Source organism: Balaenoptera physalus (genome assembly GCF_965194825.1).
Source record: "Balaenoptera physalus genome assembly, chromosome: 14".
Taxonomy (NCBI): domain Eukaryota; kingdom Metazoa; phylum Chordata; class Mammalia; order Artiodactyla; family Balaenopteridae; genus Balaenoptera; species Balaenoptera physalus.
Genome location: NC_138893.1, coordinates 66,914,640 through 66,935,018, shown reverse-complemented (window position 1 = coordinate 66,935,018; position 20,379 = coordinate 66,914,640). Strand labels below are relative to the sequence as shown.

The following is a 20,379-nucleotide window of genomic DNA, read 5'->3' as shown; positions in this document are numbered from 1 at the left end:
ACTTGGCCTTGGTTTGATACCAGCCCTATGGGTAAACATAGCTTTCTACCTCCCCATTTATCTTAAACGACTTTAATCATGTTTTCTTCTCAAGAAATTCGCTGGAACTTTTTAAGTAAACCAAAATCTCTTTTTTTGCTAAATACAGTTGTCTGTTCTTAGTCTTCATCTTCCTTGTCTATCACCACCATTTGATAGTCGATCCCTGCTTATCCTCCTGGAAAACTGTCATTACTTGTCTTCCAGTCTACCAAGCTCTCCTATTTCTCTTTTAACCACACTGGCTTTTCCTCCTGAGGTTTCTGGACTGAGTGCTCCTCATATGACATTTTAATCCTGAGCTTTGGTCCATGGATCTCCTCTTTTCTATCTGTACTTATTCTTTTCGGGATCGTAACCAGTTTTATGGTTTAAATATTATGAAGGCATTTTATACTTAATCTGTTCCAAACCAAGAATCCTAAACTGCCCTTTCCACACTTCTTATTCCTTAAGTATACACATTATTTCAGTTTTTTAGACAAAATCCTTGGAGTCATGGTGGCTTTAATAAGTGCAGAATAAAAGCAGAGGAAATGAATAAATTATCAAGTGACTTTTTTCATCTAGACTATGGTGAGATCTAATGATTCATTCTCATCCTACAAAAGAATTCTTCTTTCTTATTCTTGTGATGGTTCATCCAGTATTAATGTCTCTCATTTTGGAGGATGCCATTTAACCGACTGAGCTTCCTTTTTCTACATTTCATAATGGCAATTTCCCTCCTGTTTAGGCAACATGTCTTGACGTAGAGTACAATATAAATAATAAGCTTGCAGATAATTACAAGTGCATCTCAATCTGCTTAACTGAGATAACAACCATGTCATCTTGATTGATGGGCTGAGGAGATATTCATAGCATTTTAGTCACACATTCATTACAAAGGATTAGTCTTACATTTTGTGTGAAATTTTGTTCATAGTGCTGTTTCAATCCCAACTTCTTTCAGACTATCATACTTTCTCACTCATATAACTCATATTATTCAAGTAGCTCACTAACTGGTTTTTGTTTCTTTATAATATAGAATTAAAACACTGCAAGAAATACGATGGGACCATGATATATTTCTCCTTAATTTATTTTTAAAATTAATATAAATCAGTTCATCCAGATAAAAATGTATCATTCTTTCAAATATCTCTACTGATGATAACAAAACCCAGCTTACTTTTTTAACCAGTTCTACAAGATAGCATGGAGGAAAAAAAAGCAATAACAGTGACTGCAAAGTAAGAGCTATCAAATTAGTGTTCTCATTGGGTGAATTCAGAGTTTTCATTTAATCTGAAGAAATATCTCATACAGATTTCTGCTATTTCTAATCATTTTAATCATCCATTTTAAAGGCAAATAGCCATGGGGTGTGATAGAGTAAAACTGTGAAATTATGCATGGAAGTACTGATGTGTAATAAACATTCATTGAATAAGACTCTTTCCTTCAGCCCAAGTTCTGGATACATAATAATGCAATTGAGTAACACCAAAAAGAAGGATATATTTTCTTTGCTCAGCTCCCCATCCATACAGAAGTGGAGTCCAAGTCAAAAGAATGGCCATGATATATTTACACATGCCAAACTCTACGTTTTCACAAGAGGAAACTTGAGCACGAATTATAATTGTACAGAGGATAAACTCAGAAACATGGAAGGCCCAACTACTCATAGTTATGAGACAGGCATAAAGCACAGGATATACTAATCACCTTTTAGAGTGTGTTTGAGTGCAAGATTTTAGAAACTTTTATCAGTTCGATTTAAGTACATCATGTACATAACACTGAACAAAGAAAATGTATTACTAATAATCAGATGTTTGTATACAAAACTAATTTGTCAAAATGTACAAAACAATTGGCATTTTAACAAAATCAATGTTCTATTGACCCTGTTATGTGGGTTAGGTATTATGTTGATAAATTTGAACAGTAACAGTTTTATATCTTAAAACTGATTATGCAGGATGTTTTATATGAAGAAAGTTCCAAACTGTTGATACATATATATTTTGGTGCTTCCTGTACTACTAGACCTATGGCCCTTGAATTTTATTATTTTATTATTCAAACATAACTGATTTGTTCATTTACTTTTCAAGGTGTACCATATTTCAGGAACTCTTCTAGATGGTATAATGTGAGTGATTTTTGTACCACCTCAAAGGAAAGAGGAATCGCAGAAAGGCTACAGAGAGGAAGTGATATTTGATCTGGGTATTTACGGGTAAGTAATATTTCTATAAGCAGGGAAGGGCATTCTTGACAAAAATAACAGCATGAACAAGGACACAGAGGAATGTTCAGGGTTGCTCAGGAAATTTGGTATATTCCGATTTTGCTAGTGCTAAGTGTATGATCAGATATAGTGACATGAGAAAATTCATATATGAGATAAACCAATCCCTTTTAAAGAGGGAAGGAGTACTTATTTTTCTGTTATTTTTCCATAGGAACTTAATGTCAAATCTCTCAAAACAACTGAGAGGAAAATATCTCATATTATGTTAGAGGTGAGACAAAAATAATATAATTAAATTTTCTCATGTTTTTAAGAAAAAAATCCACTACTGCCCAGTTAGTTTCTATGATTCTTTCAAGGTCACACAATCGATATAGCTGGCTTAGAAACAGAGTCAAAGTTTCCTTAATTGGGCTGTTGTTTTTTCCTAAAAAATAGTCATTATAGGTGCTGTTGGGCTGTGAGGAATAAAAGAGAACCCAGGCAGAAAATTACCCTACAATATTGTGAAAATGGCAGATACTTCCTCCTTTTTTAGGTTGATGTTGTCAACCTAAGAAATATGAAGTGACTTCTCAAAGAGAAAGCATACTCTGAAGTACATATCATTTTTTTCTGGCCTGAAGTAAAATATTCATAGCAGCAGTGAAGTAGTCAGGTTTGTACCATATGATCCCATGTCCACACAAAGCTGATTTGCCGGGACACCTGTCCCAGAAAGAGCAAACATATTCTTTCCCTAGCACTTAGAATTGAGGTATTAAAAGGCTGAGAAAAAAGTTCATGTAAATTTAGGGCAAGAAGTGGTATCATAGCAAGGTAAAACCATGTGTAGGATGAAATTACAGGCATTGAGTGTGAGGAAACAAACACAAATGGGATTGAGAAATTTTTCAGCTGAGGGAAGAATGGATTAGATCTACAGAAAGAACTGGAGACAAAGAGATGGAGTCCATGGTAGCACCCCATTCCCCAGATGAATTTCACCTGAGGCCCAGCAATATGAAATTTCTTCTTTTGGGGGAGTGTGATATTTATGAGTGCTACCACATTGGAGTTGAATCTGTCATACCAGCATGATCAGAAGGAAAGATCCAGGATTACCTCTGGAATTAAGCACTGCATCAACAATTAATCTTTTTCTGGCTGTTTGAAAAGCGCATCATTCAGCTGAGTGACTCGCTTGAAATTCTGAATGATGCAGGAGTTATTCTACATGATTTTCCTTTACCTCTTCATAATTCCATTGTTGTAAAGGAAACAGTGAGAAAGAGTAAAACAGGTGTAGGCAACATTCTGTGGCAATAGATACAGAAATTACTTGTTTACTAGCCAGGGCTTTTTGTCAGGAAAATAAACTATTATAAATCTTTATAACAAATTAAGGTAGGGTATATATTTCAACTTCAAGCTTCTGCTTCTATCTCCTCTCCTCCTGTCTTTTTCTTTTCCTCTGTCTCTGTACACACACCCCCCACACACACACACGCACAGAGTGAGTGAGAGGGAGAGAGCTTAAAAAATACATACCACAACCATCCAAAAATTATTTTACTTAAGAATGCTTATAATTCTATAATTCCGGTTATTTAGAATTGGCTTGACTACTACTTTTTTAAACTAGATATTTTATTTCTTAAAAATCTCCTAGAATCTTACTATAGAACCACATACCTGAGAAGATCAAATAAAATTTTAATTCAGTCTTTTGGCTCCCAAAATAATTCACTAATTCTGCTCATTTCTTTCAGGTAATTATGTGAGTTAATATTTACCACTTTGTCCCATACTTAAGCAAGGCAGGAGTCATTGTTAGGCCTCATTATCCACATCAAACTATAGTTAGCTCAAACTCACTGCTATGGTGGATTGAATGTCTGTGTCCTCTCAAAATTTATATATTGAAGCCTTAACACCAACCCCCCCATGTGATGGTATTTAGAGATGGTGCCTAGGGAAGTAATTTGTTAGATGAGGTCATGAGAGTGGGGCCCTTATGATGGGGTTAGTGTTATTGTGCTTATAAGACACCAGAAACGTTGCGTGCTCTCTCTCTCTTCCTCTCTCTCTCCCCGCTGCCATGTGAACACAGTGAAAAGGTGGACAACAGCAAGGTAGGAAGTGAGCCCTTACCAGGAATCAAACTGGCAGGCACCCTGATCTTGGACTTTCCAGTCTCCAGAACCGTGAGAAATAAATCGGTGTTTAAGCCACGCAGTCTATGGTATTCTATTATGGTAGCCTGAGCAGATTCACCAAATTTTTCACCCATGCTGTTCCTGTTAACTCCCTATAAATGATATGAATTCTTAACTCTGAATGTTTCTTAGAACTGACCTCATATGTTTTAGCTATGAATCTTTTAGATTTAACCTAAACTCTATATTTGTTTCTTTGAATTTGTAGCATAGGCAAGTCTTTTCATATTCATATAAATTCTAACCCTAAACCTTCTCGACTAATTATCCCATTGTTTCCCTCAACGTCACTACTTCTAGAGCTGTGTTGGCAGCTTTCAGGATCCAGTTCAAGCACTGTGCTTTTAAGGAAATATTCCAAAACTATTTTCATCCACACTGGTATATCGGGGCCAAGTGTGCATGGGTGACCTCAGCCTGGGGTCCTTTTAGCCTCACCTTTGTTAGGAGTGAGGTGCTTTACCTCCATGGCATCATCTCTTTTGTGGTGTCACACTTGCAAAAGATGGCCCAGGTTTAGTGCTGCTTCAGTTCAGATTACGTGTTTCTTTTTCTCACATTCTCTTGTCACTCCTCCCGTTTCCCTCCACATACCATCTTTGAACACATGCATACAAATCTTTCTGTCTTACATTTAGACCAGATGATCTTGAACTTAATTATCAAGAACTTGTGGCTTTTGTTTTCTGGTTTATCCTTGGTTTATTCATGAATAACTGTAAGGTCTGAGAATAGTCGAATGGAAGTCTCTTGGAACGCTGGTTTAAGAATTCAGTGAGCCCCAAATACCAATTAATACTTGAAATATGATTTCATCCCACTGGTATTTTTGTTTTCTAATTTTTACAGAGTTTATCTCCACCATTGATTTGACACTTTATCATATGCTGCTTTGTTCATTGACATTTTTTCTTTCAGTTTGTTTTATTTTTCTCATTGCATGTCAGCAACTTGAGAGAAGTAACGGTGGCCCACACTGACGCTGGTTCTCTTACAATCCTAGCAAAATGCCTTGTATGTTTAGCAGTTATTCAATAAATTTTTTTTGAGTTGAGTTTATCAAGGTGGAAGAATTTGGCAGTTGGAGTAATAAATAAAGATGTATTTCTATTATCAGTTGTACTGCTATATTTTAAAAAAATACTTATTAATTTGAGCTACTACTATGACTACTTTAGAAAATTTACTTCAGTTCCCTTTTAGCATTATTTGGAAATGTAAGAGTTACGCTGTTGCCCACCACCACTATGTATGTCGTTTCCACAAAAGTGAAGCCCAAATATGTGAAGTGGACGTCAAAGGGCTGCAGTTTAGTAGTCACACACTTGGGCTTAGAGCTCAGCATTTTTCTGCACAACCTTCTCTAACTAAAGGTTAGATTTTTATAATGTAAGAAATTATATCCAGAGCTATTTTCCTTGGAGAATATTTAATGTAAAATTGTAAAAGGCCCTTTGGAGTAGACTTTCTTTGCCTCTTTTCAGAAAAATGACAGGGTATGATTGAACGAAAAAATTAAATACAGAAGCACATTTAGTGGTCATTCTTCCCTGCTATTCTGCTACTCAAGAAGGAAGGCATGCTTCATAAGAGGAATTCTACTTTGTAAGGCATTTATATTTCCATAATTCTTATGGGAAAAAAAAGAGGTTTTTTTTTTTTTTTGCAAATGATCATTTGAAAAAGTTAACTTTGGATTTCAGAGATTGTAATTTAATTATTATTACTAAATTATTAATAAATACCCAGGGTCTGATTTTCACCTCTGCTAATGAATAAATATATCAGTTTTACACTATCAAGCATGTATTTGCAAAGTACAGCTCCAGCTTGAGGCTCTGATTTAAATAATTGCTTTATGTTTTACTGAATCCAAAGTTTAATCTTATGGAATGAGCTCACTAATTTGAAGCTCAAAAAATACTGTCCCAGAATCTTGAATCCACTTTAAAAAAATAGTTATGTAATGCAAAACTAAAAAATGATATTAGGAGTGATATTACAGCCCTGAGGTCTCTCTTCTTTCATAAAAAGAAGCATCTGATTTTTATAATCCTAGAATGTTAGCTTCTAGTCTCTAAACACACACACACACAAACACACACACACACACACACACACACACACATCCACACATACTCGTTTATCTTAAAAGTTAAAAAAAATTAAGATTTTAAGTGTATTAGCTTATTAGAATCTTGTTCATACCCAAAACAACAACAAAAGAATTTGACTTAATTTAAAGTAACTCTGTATAAAGTACTGGCTGGAGTGTAACAGGCTTTTTCTATACATGTAGCAGTTGTCATATTAAAAATTTTATTAAAGTTTGTTTCTGTTTGTTTGTATGTTAATTCCAAGGTTGTGACTAGATACAAAGTCTTCTAATAGCTGAGACATAAAGTTTAATATCTTTTTAAAAGTTCCAGGATTTATCATCAAAAAAAGTGGCCTGTAAAGTAACATAAGAAACAAATCAGTTGATTCCTTTATCTCCATTTCAAGTATTTTAGACTCAAACAAATAAGGCATGGTGTCCCAAAAAGAACTTGGTGTCTTCAGTTAGTGGATTCTGGAAGTCAATTCTCTAGACCTCTCTCTATTACTGGTTACCAGGTCATGGAACATCCGTGGTTCTGGGATTTTCAGAGTAGGTGATCTAGTGGCTGTTATTTCTAATTGTATTATTAGAACATTAGAAACAGATCTTGATTTGTATCCTAGCTCTATTAATTACTTGCATAAAACCTTAGAAAAATTACTTAAAGGTTAAGACTCAGTTTCCTCTTTTGTTAAATGTGGGTGATAGAAACAACTTGTCTATGAGAGTGAGTTTTGGGTTCATATCCCAAATATGGCACTTACCAGTTGTTCTATCAATGAATAAGTTGCTTAACTTCTGTGTGCTCTATTTCTTCATCTGTAAAAGGGGATAATAAAAGTACTTAGCTCTTAGGGTTGATGTGATAATTAAATGAATTAATGTGCATAAAGCATTCTAAACTCTACGTGGCCTGTATTAAATATGCATAAATGCAATCGATTACTAACTATTTGAGAGACTAAAACAGACAGTAGATATGGAACATCTAGCCAAGTGCCTGGTTTATAATAAATGCATAATAAATATTTCCTATATTACTAGCTTTTCTGTATGGATTATCTTAGATATTCTTGATAATATTAAAAACAAGTAAGATACTCCATTTCTTTAAAAAATGTACCTTTAACAAATAAAATTATAAAAGAAAATTGTATCAAAATTCCACATTAAGAATGTTAATGTTTAAATAAGGTTTGCAATCCACATAAAATCTTAACAAAATTAAATGTTTTCTCATGTTCAATAATACAATGAAATTAAATTCTATAATTATTTTTGAGAACCTTTTAATTCCCATCTCTTCATTTCCTATGTTTTATTTAGAAGAATGTGCTATTATTTTCTATTTTCCTTCAGTAGAATTAGGATAGCACCTTCCAAAATTGATTTTTCCTCTGAAAGAAATCTTCAGGATTATATTTTGTGGAACAAATTCTTCATATCTTTGTATTATAACTATCATATCCTACTTCTCTTTTTAACTGTCTTCCTTACCTAAAATGAAGTATTAAAATTAGAATCTTAATCACACCTATTACTACACTTGACCATTTAGATATAAAAACTTTTATGATACCTTAAAATGATAGCCAGTGTAATTAAAACAAAAGGATCCTCAGTGGGAAACTTCATATTAAGCACAAGAAGTGTCTTTTGAGCCAATTCAAAAGACACTTCTTTAAAATTAAAGGTCTTTCATCTTCTAATTTTAAATTAATATCTCTTTCTCTTTCCTCGCTTCAGGAAGAAACTTCTTATAATTGTGGCCTTTACAAGGAAGATGAAATGTGACATAATCTACAGAGTCAAGTGGATCACAGCTGTAGCTGGTGCAACACCATGAAGAACAGCAAATACTGATAGACTCAGTCAGTTCTCCTCATTGTCTAAGAACTGTCTGCTGCTGGTCCACAATGATATAAGAAAGTTTCTCAAGAATGTAAATCAACTACATCATTAACCACAATTAAGCTTAGAGAAGACTTTCTCAGGACTACATTAATTTGTGTTATCCACAAAGTTTGTGGATTAACACTTTGAGAATTATTGATATAAATTACACTTTCTTTGCTCTGATTACAAGCAGTTTCAACAGTGCAGAGAAGGTTATCGTTTTTACTTCTTTATTTATTTATTTATTGGTGTAATAAGCAATATTTGTCAGTCAGGATCCCAGCTGGAAACTCATGACTTGAAATGAGCAACAAGAGATAGGTGCTCGGGAGGGCTATCAACAGGAGCAACTATTGCTAAAAAACTCCTTGGCTTGAGAATTCAAGGGAAGGAAGATCTTCTCTTCCTGTTGAGTACTAGAGTTACAGAAAAGGGCCACAAAAACTGGAGTTGTGGCTGGAAGCAAAGTAAAGAAACCACTGACAACAGCAAACCAGCAGGCAAGAGGTAGGGAAATAAATGTGTTTAATGTTCTCTACTATGCTGCAGGAAAATTTGGGGGATCATAGGTGATTAACTGTACCTCAATTATAAAACATATCTGCCAAAAATAGAGAGCTAACTAAATTCTTAAATCAATAGTTTTTAAGAATGTATATGGCAGATGAATGTGGGGTTTGATATAAATATTATTTCAACATCTTAGTAAGTATAGCAGACACTACCAATTATCCCCCAACATTCATTCCTCCTTTTGAAAATGGAAACATCATGTTTTAACTGGGCAAATTGCAACACACATAGTCTTTAGATTTCTGGACTCCCTTGCTAAAAGGTGTTTCCGTGTGATTAAATTCTGTCCAGTTGAATGTGAACTGAAGCAATATGTATAACTTTAGTTTGATGTCCTTAAAAAACAAACAAACAAACAAAACCCTGCTTTCCAGTTTCCCTTTTTACCTTATTATGGCCTGGAATGTGAGTGTGGAGGTGGGGAGCCAGCTCTGAACATGTAGACAAGAAAAACACACCTAGAAGACTGTGGAACAAGATTGAAGGGCCTCTGTTCCTGGTGGGCCTCCCAGAGCAAAAGCCCTACCAATTTGTGTGTATGTCTATATGAGAGCAGGTGTGGGCGAGGGCACGAGGAGATATAACTTTTATCTTGTTTAAGCTACCATTATCTGGAGTATGTTAAAGCAGCCAAACAAACAGAAAAACATAGTTTCCAAAAATCAGAATACCTATTCGTAAAAGCACATAATTGTGAACGCCATAGAGAATTTAGGAGGCAACATCAAATAGTTAAAAGCTTGAGTTCCGGGACCATACAACAAGAATATGGAAGTGGGATCTGCCACTTATCAGCTGTGTTGAATTTGTTTAATGACTTAACCTGTTGAAAACTCAGTTTCCCCCTCTGGTAAAGGTGGGGGAAAAAAATCCCAAAAAACAAAAACTTACTCCCAAAGAATTTTTATGAAAATTAGATAATATATGTGAAGTTCTAATCACAATGACTGACACATAAAGGACATTCAATAAAATTGGCTATTATTATTTAATTAATAATATCAAGTGTCATGAACTAAGTATTTTGATTAACCAATTATTATTTATTATGCTGAGTGACATTGGATCTGTCTATTCAGTATTGCTAACATGGAATTGCTGTAGATGTTCCAAGAAATACGGATCTTTTGATCTTCTCCAGAAGACACTAAGATGGAATTTAAAAAAGGAAGAAAGGAAGCTAGGCAGGCTAAAAGGAAAGAAGAAACATAACTCATAGCAGCAGAGAATTATCCTAGGATGTATCTTAAGAGGTAATCTGGGAGGCACAGCACAAGGCAAGAGTTAACTACATAAGCTTATGACATCAGACAGTGACATGAGGTAAGAGGAAGCTTAAAACCTGGGTGCTTTCTGCTAACAAAACTCCTAAATGCAGTTTTGTGATCATAATGATTGAGAACGCTATCGGTGTAAACCATAGCTGGCTGGTTAGATTCAGGGAGTAAGGGTAATTACTTCGAAGCTCTGCGAAAGGCAGGGGAACCCAAAGAAGTGGTGATGGGAAGTGTTTGTATACTGTGTGTGAGATTCTGAAAATCCATCTAGATTCCAGAAATCATTCTGGCTATTTGCTGCTCACTGCATTGGACCTTCTTGCCTAGAACTTTCGGATGCTTTAGATAAGCTACAGTAGATGAGAGTCAATTAAAGAATGATGAAATTCAGACATAAACATTACCAGAGCCAGTGAAGCCTGTATTAGGACCAAGGATATGAGGTCCAGATAAGAAGACCATTAAGCCTATAAAGAAAGCAATTATCATATATGTTAATGTTTTACATAGTCTTCATATTTAAGACTTATTTGCCTCCTTTTCTGAGAATTTCTTTTAACTCTTAAGAATAAAATAAAGTGAGAAAAAGATTAAGATGATAAAATCAGACTATTTGCAATAGCCAGGACATGGAAGCAACCTAAATGCCTATTGACAGATGAATGGATAAAGATGTGGTACATATATACAAAGGAATATTACTCAGCCATAAAAAGGAACAAAACTGGGTCATTTGTAGAGATGTGGATGGACCTAGAGTCTGTCATACAGAGTGAAGTAAGTCAGAAAGAGAAAAACAAATATTGTATATTAATGCATATATGTGGAATCTAGAAAAATGGTACAGATGAACCTATTTGCAGGGCAGGAATAGAGACACAGACGTAGAGAGTGGACGTGTGGACACGGGGTGGGGGAAGGGGGAGTGGAATGAATTGGGAGATTGGGATTGACATATATACACTACCATGTGTAAAACAGATAGATAGTGGGAAACTGCTGTATAGCACAGGAAGCTCAGCTTGGTGCTCTGGGGTGACCTAGATGGGTGGGATGAGAGGGAGGCCCAAGAGGGAGGGGATATAAGTATACATATAGCTGATTCACTTCGTTGTACAGTAGAAACTAACACAACATTGTAAAGCAACTATACCCCAATAAAAAAAATTAAAAAATAATTTTAAAAGAAGAATTTCATAACTGAATGAACCCTTAGAAAACATACAGAATCCTGCTTTATTCTCCCTCCACATTGGTCTCTATTTTACAGATACAGAGACTGAGGCTGAGTGATGGTACATGGCTTGTTTGTCACCCAATTAGTCAATTATAGAGCCAAGGCCAATATCAATACCTGTCTGCTATTTTTTGACTATGCACCCAGTATTTTGTATTTCAATTGTTGAGCAATAATAAAAATACATTTTCAAAGGGATTGAATACCAGTTTTTATAGCCCAGACTTCCTACATTTTTCAAGAAGATTAAAAAGGCAGTTAGAACTATACAGCATCATTTGACAGATTCCCCTAGATTCACAGATTTCGATAGCATGTGATTTTATTATTATTAGTGTTAGTAGTAGCAGTGTAAGGGTACTTAGCTACCCTGTGCATTTTGAAGCTAAGGCCACTGAAAATGCTTACTGAAAGAATTGGTTATGGCAATTATGTAAATATTTAAAGTAAAAAAGCCAGGGAATACAACGTTTTATTTCTGTAATGAAAATCATTGCAAGATAGTATTGAGATCCTCTGTGTGATTTTATTAAGAAGCATGACGATTTCTCTCTGCAATAGAAATGCCTTTAGTCTGGGAAATTTTTAGATGGGGAACAGTCATGTTTACAAGGCTTGGAAGGGAAGAAGAAAACAGGTCCTAATAACCTTAATCTATATCCTGTGGGAGGCGTTCCTACATGTTGCGATAAATCCAAGAAGATTCAAAGAAGTTTTAGTCAGCTTGAAAGGAGAGATGTTGAATAAGACATACCCTGAAGGTAGTTCACCTGAATCTTACACGCATTAAAAACAGACCAGAGTGTTGAGTGTCCCACTGTGTTTGGAAAGCAGCAAAGGGAAATTATTAATGTGTGAGTGTTCTCAGCCCTCCTTCTTTCCTATTAGTTAAGGGTAATTTATTCATTGCCTGCTGAATTTCCCTTTCTTCCCTACCATATGCAAATAATTCTAACTTGAAGGGTGTGAGATTATATTAACACAAAGGGTGAAAAAGAAAATTCTTTCCCCTCCTCTTTCTCTTCATTTTTATTTTCTCTTTCTCCTTTCGTGTCCTTCCATTTTCTTCTCTCCCTGAACAATACCTCTTAAGCCCCTGGGTAGGGCCAACCAAGATAGGTGAGCACAGGGATCAGAGAGGAAAGTTAGAGCCTGAACAAGTAAGGACGGCACCCACACAGAGATAGCGCCTAGAGCGTTGTTTCAAAGTTCAAGGAGGGAAAAGCAGGCATCATGTAGGAGAGCTGTCTGGCTCAGAGCGTTGAATCTCAAGCAGAGCATGGAGGGTGCTGATACAGAGGTGAGGACGGCCTAGGACAGAGGTTCAAAGCACATGTAGGATGAAGGAATATCCATGTAGGAAGTGAGAGCAGTGGTAAGAGACCAGCCCAGTGATAGTGAAGAGGACATATCCATGAAAGAGGATGTGGCAGCACCCATGGGAGACTGCCTACATACAGGAGATTTGATGAAATAAGTAAATATAATAAGGATAGTGGAAGCCCCATTTCTCACTGTCAGAGAAGGGAGGTACATATACAGAAAGAAAGAAAACTACAATGAAACCAATGATTTTTATATTAAAATTGGAAATGTTAGGATTAACTCATGATTTTCAATAGATTAGATAGATAGAAACATAGATACATAGATATTGAGATTAAATGTTAGTATATATATATTTATAAATGTGTGTGTGTGTTTGTGTGTGTGTGTGTGTGTGTGTGTATATATATACACTTCATAGTTCCATCTGCCCAGAAGGACTCAGAGCACTGACAGCTCAATAGCTCAAAATAAATGAACACTCTTATCTTGGTGTCTTTGTTTCTAAATACTATTCTCCACTCAAAGGAATGAGTGCTTTAGGGCTCTTGGGGGAAATGGTTGAGTCCAGGGTTGAGGCAGACAAGCTTAGAATATCTTTTTGAACCATAAAAGAAGTCCTCAAAGGATGATAAGGATATGGACACAGGATCTTGTTTGAAGGAACTTTCATTGGCATTAGCCAAATGCAAAAATACATAAGTGATATTGAATAAAGTGTGACACTATGAGTCCTAATTGAAGTAAATAAATAAATAGCAAGTTTGATGAGTTATATTTCCACAATCCCAAGCACTTCCTTACAAAATACTTATCTACGGTGAAGCAAAGTAGAATAAAATACTATTTATTTTAATTAAATTATCAATGTGAATATCATCAGTTATGAGACAAATTAAAATTGGGTGTTGATGGGATCCAAGGTGAAGAACACATCATCTTTTCAATGACATTTTGCTAAAGATGTGTAACCTGAATGTGACCACAGGAAAACCTCAAATAAAACCAAATTAACAAACATTTCAGATTGACTGATGTGGCATGATGCTGACCACATAATCTGAAATGGTTCTATGAAGGAAAATAAAAGTTCTTTGTATTGAACTTCTAATGTTTCTGTGAGTTTTAGATTGTTTCAAAATAAAATAAAATTGCTTTAACAATAAAAATGCAGAACTGAGTAAGTGAAGATGAGGAATTTACATATGTTTGAAAAATATAATTTTAAGTAAAAGATGAACAGAGGAAGAAGGAAAGGTAGGAAGTTGGAGAAATTTTAACAGTAATACTGTGATTTAGAAACAATTTTGGGTTGGAGGACAAAATTAAAAAACAGTGTTTTTGGTCTTCAATCATCATTTATACAGAGAATATTGAGAATAATAGAAATACTGAGAAATGAATTTTAATATATTAAGAATACATTCCTCTCTTTTGGAGAATTTTCAAGGGTGTGTGCAAATATCACAAATACATTTCTAAATATATTTCTGTGTACTAACCACATAAAGAAAGTAGATCCAACTGGAAGCTCTCTAAGATTCTCGCCAGTTCCATTAGTTCTTTACTTATTTTATTATGAAGGGAATTGAAATTCTACCACAGTTGGATTCTGAATATTTTGATTTGCATCTGTTGTAAGACATTTTATATGTATATAATAATTAATAATACACAATAATAGTATATATTCCTAGATACTGCAACAGAAAGCAGTCTTGATAAATGTGCTTTCACACCTGAATAAAAATGTCCTAAACAAGATGTTAATGTATATCATATGTTTTATTTACTCATTTTTTGTTTTCATTTGTGTTTTGTATGTTGTTAACAAAATTTTTCTTGTTAAAAGAATGCTAATAATGTTTAAATGTATGTTTGGTTAATCAGTTTCAATATGGAGTTAAACTTAGGCATAAATTTACAAAAATATTGAACACGTGAAATGTTCAAGAAAACATCTATTAAAATTTTGACTGTAGGAAAATTATAGATAATGGATGGGTAGATAGAATGATATAGATATACTTATCCATATACTAGGTCTATGTATAGCTAGACCTATATCTGGATATCCATATAATGGTGCATGAAGTATAATATTCTTATTCTCAAAGGGTGGCAAAAAAGAAGGAACTAAATCTAGAGTCAATAACTTACATGCAACTGTACTACAAGTATTTTGCAGAGTCCACTGTTTCTACACACAGCTAATTTTCACACCCCTCAGGACAGAAATTGATGAACTCCATTTCAGGAGAAATAGTAGTAGGAAGATGAATGAACTTCCCAGCTACCTGTGGCTTTAGTAGTCCATGGCAGTTTTGAATTACTAGATACTGTTAGGACCACATGGCATTAGATTGATAGGGACGGTATAATGTCAGCTCCAAAGACACTGATTAAAGCTAACAAAATGGATAAAAGAGTGCCCAAATATATTTAAAGAGCAAAATAATCTTGAAAAAAAATATGAAGCTCCTTAATAGTTAGAAATTTCTATCTCATTTTAAAGTTTGAATTCAGGGCTTCCCTGGTGGCGCAGTGGTTGAGAAGCTGCCTGCTAATGCAGGGGACACGGGTTCGAGCCCTGGTCTGGGAAGATCCCACATGCCGTGGAGCAACTAAGCCCGTGAGCTACAATTACTGAGCCTGCGCGTCTGGAGCCTGTGCTCCTCAACAAGAGAGGCCGCGATAGTGAGAGGCCCGCGCACCGCGATGAAGAGTGGCCCCCACTTGCCGCAACTAGAGAAAGCCCTCGCACAGAAACGAACACCCAACACAGCCAAAAATAAGTAAACAAATAAATAAAAAATTAAAAACAAACAAACTAAATCTATAAAAAAAAAAAAAAAAAAAGTTTGAATTCAAATCAGCAAAGTAAGATCTTATACAATAGCTCAAAAACAGAAAATTTGGGGGATAATATACTAGAAAAAAAATTAAATATAAATCAATCAGCACCTCTGCAGGAAGAATTCATGAAGCACTTACAATTATCTCTGAGCTTTTAAAGCAAGGTATAAACTACAAGAACACTGAAAAAGTAGAGGTTAACATGGGAGAGGACTGGAGTTAAAAGAAACATTTTCCTGTCAGCTTGCCTCCTCACACTGAGAAACCAAGAATTGGAACTGAGTCAAGGATGGTAGCAGAGAAATGGGTTCTAAAGAAGCCTCTTCAACACCTCTCCTGATATATTTTCCCCAATGTCTATATTTTACAAAAACAATATTCATAGCATTGTTTTTCCACTGTAGAACAAGCTTATGTTCCTTCTTCCTTGAAGCTGTTATTGATGGGATGTCTGGTGATACTAAGTTGTCCTAAGGGTGGTCTCTTCTATAGATGAATTGGTGAATCCATTATGGTTCTTGAACCTATACTGTTTATCCAGGGTCATCTGTGACAATGATAACCACCTTAAAGAAATCTAACAGGCATATAAACCCACCATTTTTTCCCTACACCAAACCTAAAGAGGAGTGTATGATAGCTCATTGGGGGCAAATTATTTTCTCCTAACTCCCTAATATTTTACATTCCATTTGTTACTGAATATTAATATGCCAGTTGGCCAGAACAGATGAAAAAGAGTTATCCTGCAGTGTTCACAGTTCATACGTTAGTTAGAACATATCTTACAGGCAATAAACTTTATGTAACCAAATAGAATTCTGGGGGGAATATGGTAACCATAGTTTAAAGCTTCACTATGTATTTTCTTGTAGATATAAAGAGGTTCCTATTAGAGCAATTATTTATTTTGAGACATAAATACTGAAAAAATAATAGTTACATGGACAAAGAACTAAAAGTAAATGGGATGAAACGAATAAAGAACAAAACGTAAGCTGACTCGGATGGAAATACTGTCTGAACGATGAGAGCTATTAAGGAAGTTAGCCTTTATTTTTGAATGATTGATTAAAATCATAATCAGTTTTTCACTTGAGGCAGTGAAAGAGAACGAGACTTTGAAAGGATGCTGCATATGAAATAGCCTTAGGCTCTGCAGTGCTGATGGAGTAAATGCACCGTATGTAACATAAATGTCTTTCCAAATATTAGGGATATAAAAAGTCTTGATAAATATTAAGTTCTAAAAAGTACCTGTGGGATCACAACTCCTGTAATCAAAGTTTTGGAAGCAAATGATCAGAGATTTAATTTATGTGTAAGGCAATGATCTTAATACTTCACGGATTTAATGGGATTTAATAGGCTTTCCTTTTTCCAAACCGATTTGACTTGCATTATCCCATCTAATAATCACTGAAACTTTGTGTATCCATCCAGGATGAATTTGTTGGCATCATTATCATCTTAATTACCTAGACTAAAAAATTTAAGCACAGAAAGATTATGTGATTTACCTGAAGTCACAAAAATGGTACAGTTCACGTCACAATCCTAAATCTGCCTTTTAGTTGTGCTCTTTTGCTGCTATATCATGCTGCTCTTTGCTCAGTTGTTTGTTTAAGAAAATCTAATGAGATTGCCATGTTGTCTGAGTCAGGTAAAAGAGAAATTAGTTTCATAATTCTCTTGCTTTTGACCCTATTGTTTAGAAACATTTTTATTAATAAAACGTAAATATGGCATTTCATGACATTTCAAACATTTTTTAAATTGGGAACTATAACCTAAAAAAAAAAACCTAAGTAAAAACAGAACATTGATTAATGTATATTTTGCAAATATATTTCATATTACATCTTTATTAAGATTCATTTTAAGAATATTTATTAAAAAGTGATAGATGTGAAAATTTTAATCAAAACAAGAGTGTGAAAAAAACCCAGGATTTACTTCCTATTCCTCCACCCTTTTCTCTGCTAGTCTCTGGAGGTAACCAGTTATTCACTTCTGTGAAGTTTTCTAAAAAATTTATGTTCATTAAACATATACAGAAATATTCACTGATACTTCTATGTCTATTTAATACCAGTTATTATATAGTTTTATATCATGCATACTTTGTCATTTTGGTTTTGCTTAATTCAGTACAGGACATTTTTTTATTATGTAATTTTTATACTTGGCTTCTAGAACACTCTTTCTTTAGTTTTTCTTCAACCTCATTAGGTTTTCCATTTCAGATCATTTTATCGATTTCTCCCTAGCCTATAAATTTTGGAGTAAATATTGAGTCAATTGTGGGTTCAAGTTCTTATGTCACTTCTCTCCTTGATCTAAACTCATTCTGTAGGTGATGTCATTCAGCTTCTTGCCCTTAAATGTCATTTGTAGAATGATTTCTCCCAAATTAACGTCTCCAGACCTGATATGTCCACCGAACTCTAGATTGACAAATACCACGAATCGGACTCTCCCCTTTGATATCTAAACGGACTCTCTAACTGAACATACTAAAACAGAATTCTTGATTCCCACTCTCAAACCTGGTCATATTGGAATTCACACCATCTAATAAACAGCAATTCTAATCTTCTAGTAGTTCAAACCAAAAAAAACTTGGTAACACCCTTAACTTCTCCCTTTCTCACTCCTCATAGCCAATTCATTAGTGAATTCTTTCTGTTTTATTTTCAAAATATACCTAGGATTTGACATCTTCTTACTATCTTCACTTTTCTATCTTTGGTCCAAGGAAATGTCATATTCCTCATATCCATTAGGTGGTAGATTTCTAAATGGTTTTCCTAATTCCACCCTGGATTATTACAAAAATTGTTTTTAGGCAGAGCATTGTCACCTAATTTCAAACTCATTATCTCATGGAGCGTAAGAAAAGTTAAGCCACAGTGAAGATTTAGCTTTCTCTACCTCCAGTGGGCTTTACTGAAGACAGGAGTGATGATAAGATGAGGAAGGATGGAGATCTCATAAGCAAATTTCAAGGTCCTCCTGTGCCTATGGTTAAGTTTGGCTGTTTACTAAGAAGTATCTCCTAATTGCCAAGATATTAGCAGCAAAATTTGTAAGAAGCCTAATTTCCTTCCTGGAACATTTAAGGAAGAATCATTCTAGTTTTGTAATTACACATTAATTAGACAGGCTCTAGTGTGAAGTTTGAGAACATAAAGCATCTAATCCATTTGCTTCTTCTGTGCAGTCTTTGAAGTTAACTGAGTAAATCTCTTCACATGATGTTCCTATTGGGAATAATCTCCAGTAGGCTCCACTGCAGTAATCTTCAAAGTATTTGTGCCCCAGCTCTAAGTTGTCTTTAATTATAGAGCACTTTGCAGGTTATAGAACTTTTTCACATTCTTTATCATACCTCAGTTTACTTATTTGTTCTTTCAATTATATTCATGTACTGATTGCTTGGGATCTCTGGGAAACTTTGCTTGTTCATTGAGATAAATTACAAATGAGGCCCATACAGTCTCTCTCTTCACTGAGCTCAGATTTTCACTTGCTTAATTAACCTTTACTTTCCCCACACTATACAACTCCTGAATCAACTACTTTTTAAAATGTGTTTCGTACTTTCTCCCCTGTCTGATTTTCCTGTTAATATTTTCTGTTTAGAATATCTTTCCCAGGAATTCCCTGGGGGTCCAGTGGTTAGGACTCTGCTTTCACTGCCAGCTGATCCCTGACTGGGGAACTAAGATCCACAAGCCGCGCAGCGCAGCCAAGAAAAAAAAAAAAAAAGAATATCTTTCCCAATCCTTGCATGCCAAAGTCTTACCTGTCCTCAAGGGTCAAGATTGGCCTGCCTTCAGAATTCGTTCTTGGTTTTCTTAGCTGCAAATATGCTCTCAAATAGGGCAAATATATACACCTCTCTTTTGACACTTTACTTTTTCTACTTTGTACAATGATGGAAAGAGTTTATTTACAACTTGCTTACTATATAGTGTGCATCTTAAAAACAGGAAATTTAGCTTATTTATTTTTGTACCTCATTAACCCTACCCTGCTGGTGCCTGAGACAGTATTATTCAATTTCTTGAAATATGTATCTTATTTAATATTTGATGGCATATGAGTATATGGGGAAAACAGAAGAAATAAAATCTAGGAACACTGTATACACACAATAAAATATCACCTTATTCATTCACTTGGCATTATTATTTGTTTGACCTTGAAATTATAATTTTTCTTACCAGAAAAATATTTTTTAAATGATTTGGGGTTTTTTTGTTGCATAGAAAAATGTGGAAGTCATGGAGAAGGAATTTGTCTGTATACGGTGGTATTCTCTATGCCTTCCTTCTTTTTTTGTTTGTTTGTTTTTATAATTTTTAAAATTGGGTACAATTCACACAGTATAAAATTAACCATTTTAAACTAAGCAATTCAGTGACATTTAGTACATTCATAGTGTAGTGTAACCAACACTTCTATACAGTATAGATCCAAAACATTTTCACCACTTTATAAAAAACTAGTACATAAGCAGTTACTAACCACTTCCCTCTTCTTCCAGCCCCTGGAAATCACCAATCTCCCTTCTGTGGCTATTAATTTATCTGTTCTGGATATGTCATATAAATAAAGTCTCA

At 34.7% G+C, this 20,379-nt stretch overlaps 1 long non-coding RNA gene across 1 annotated transcript in view; it reads right to left on the bottom strand.

The window, feature by feature from the left end:
* LOC309642406 overlaps window positions 1–20,379 on the bottom strand; it is a 319,326-nt gene that overhangs the window by 36,911 nt on the left and 262,036 nt on the right. The window lies entirely within an intron of this gene.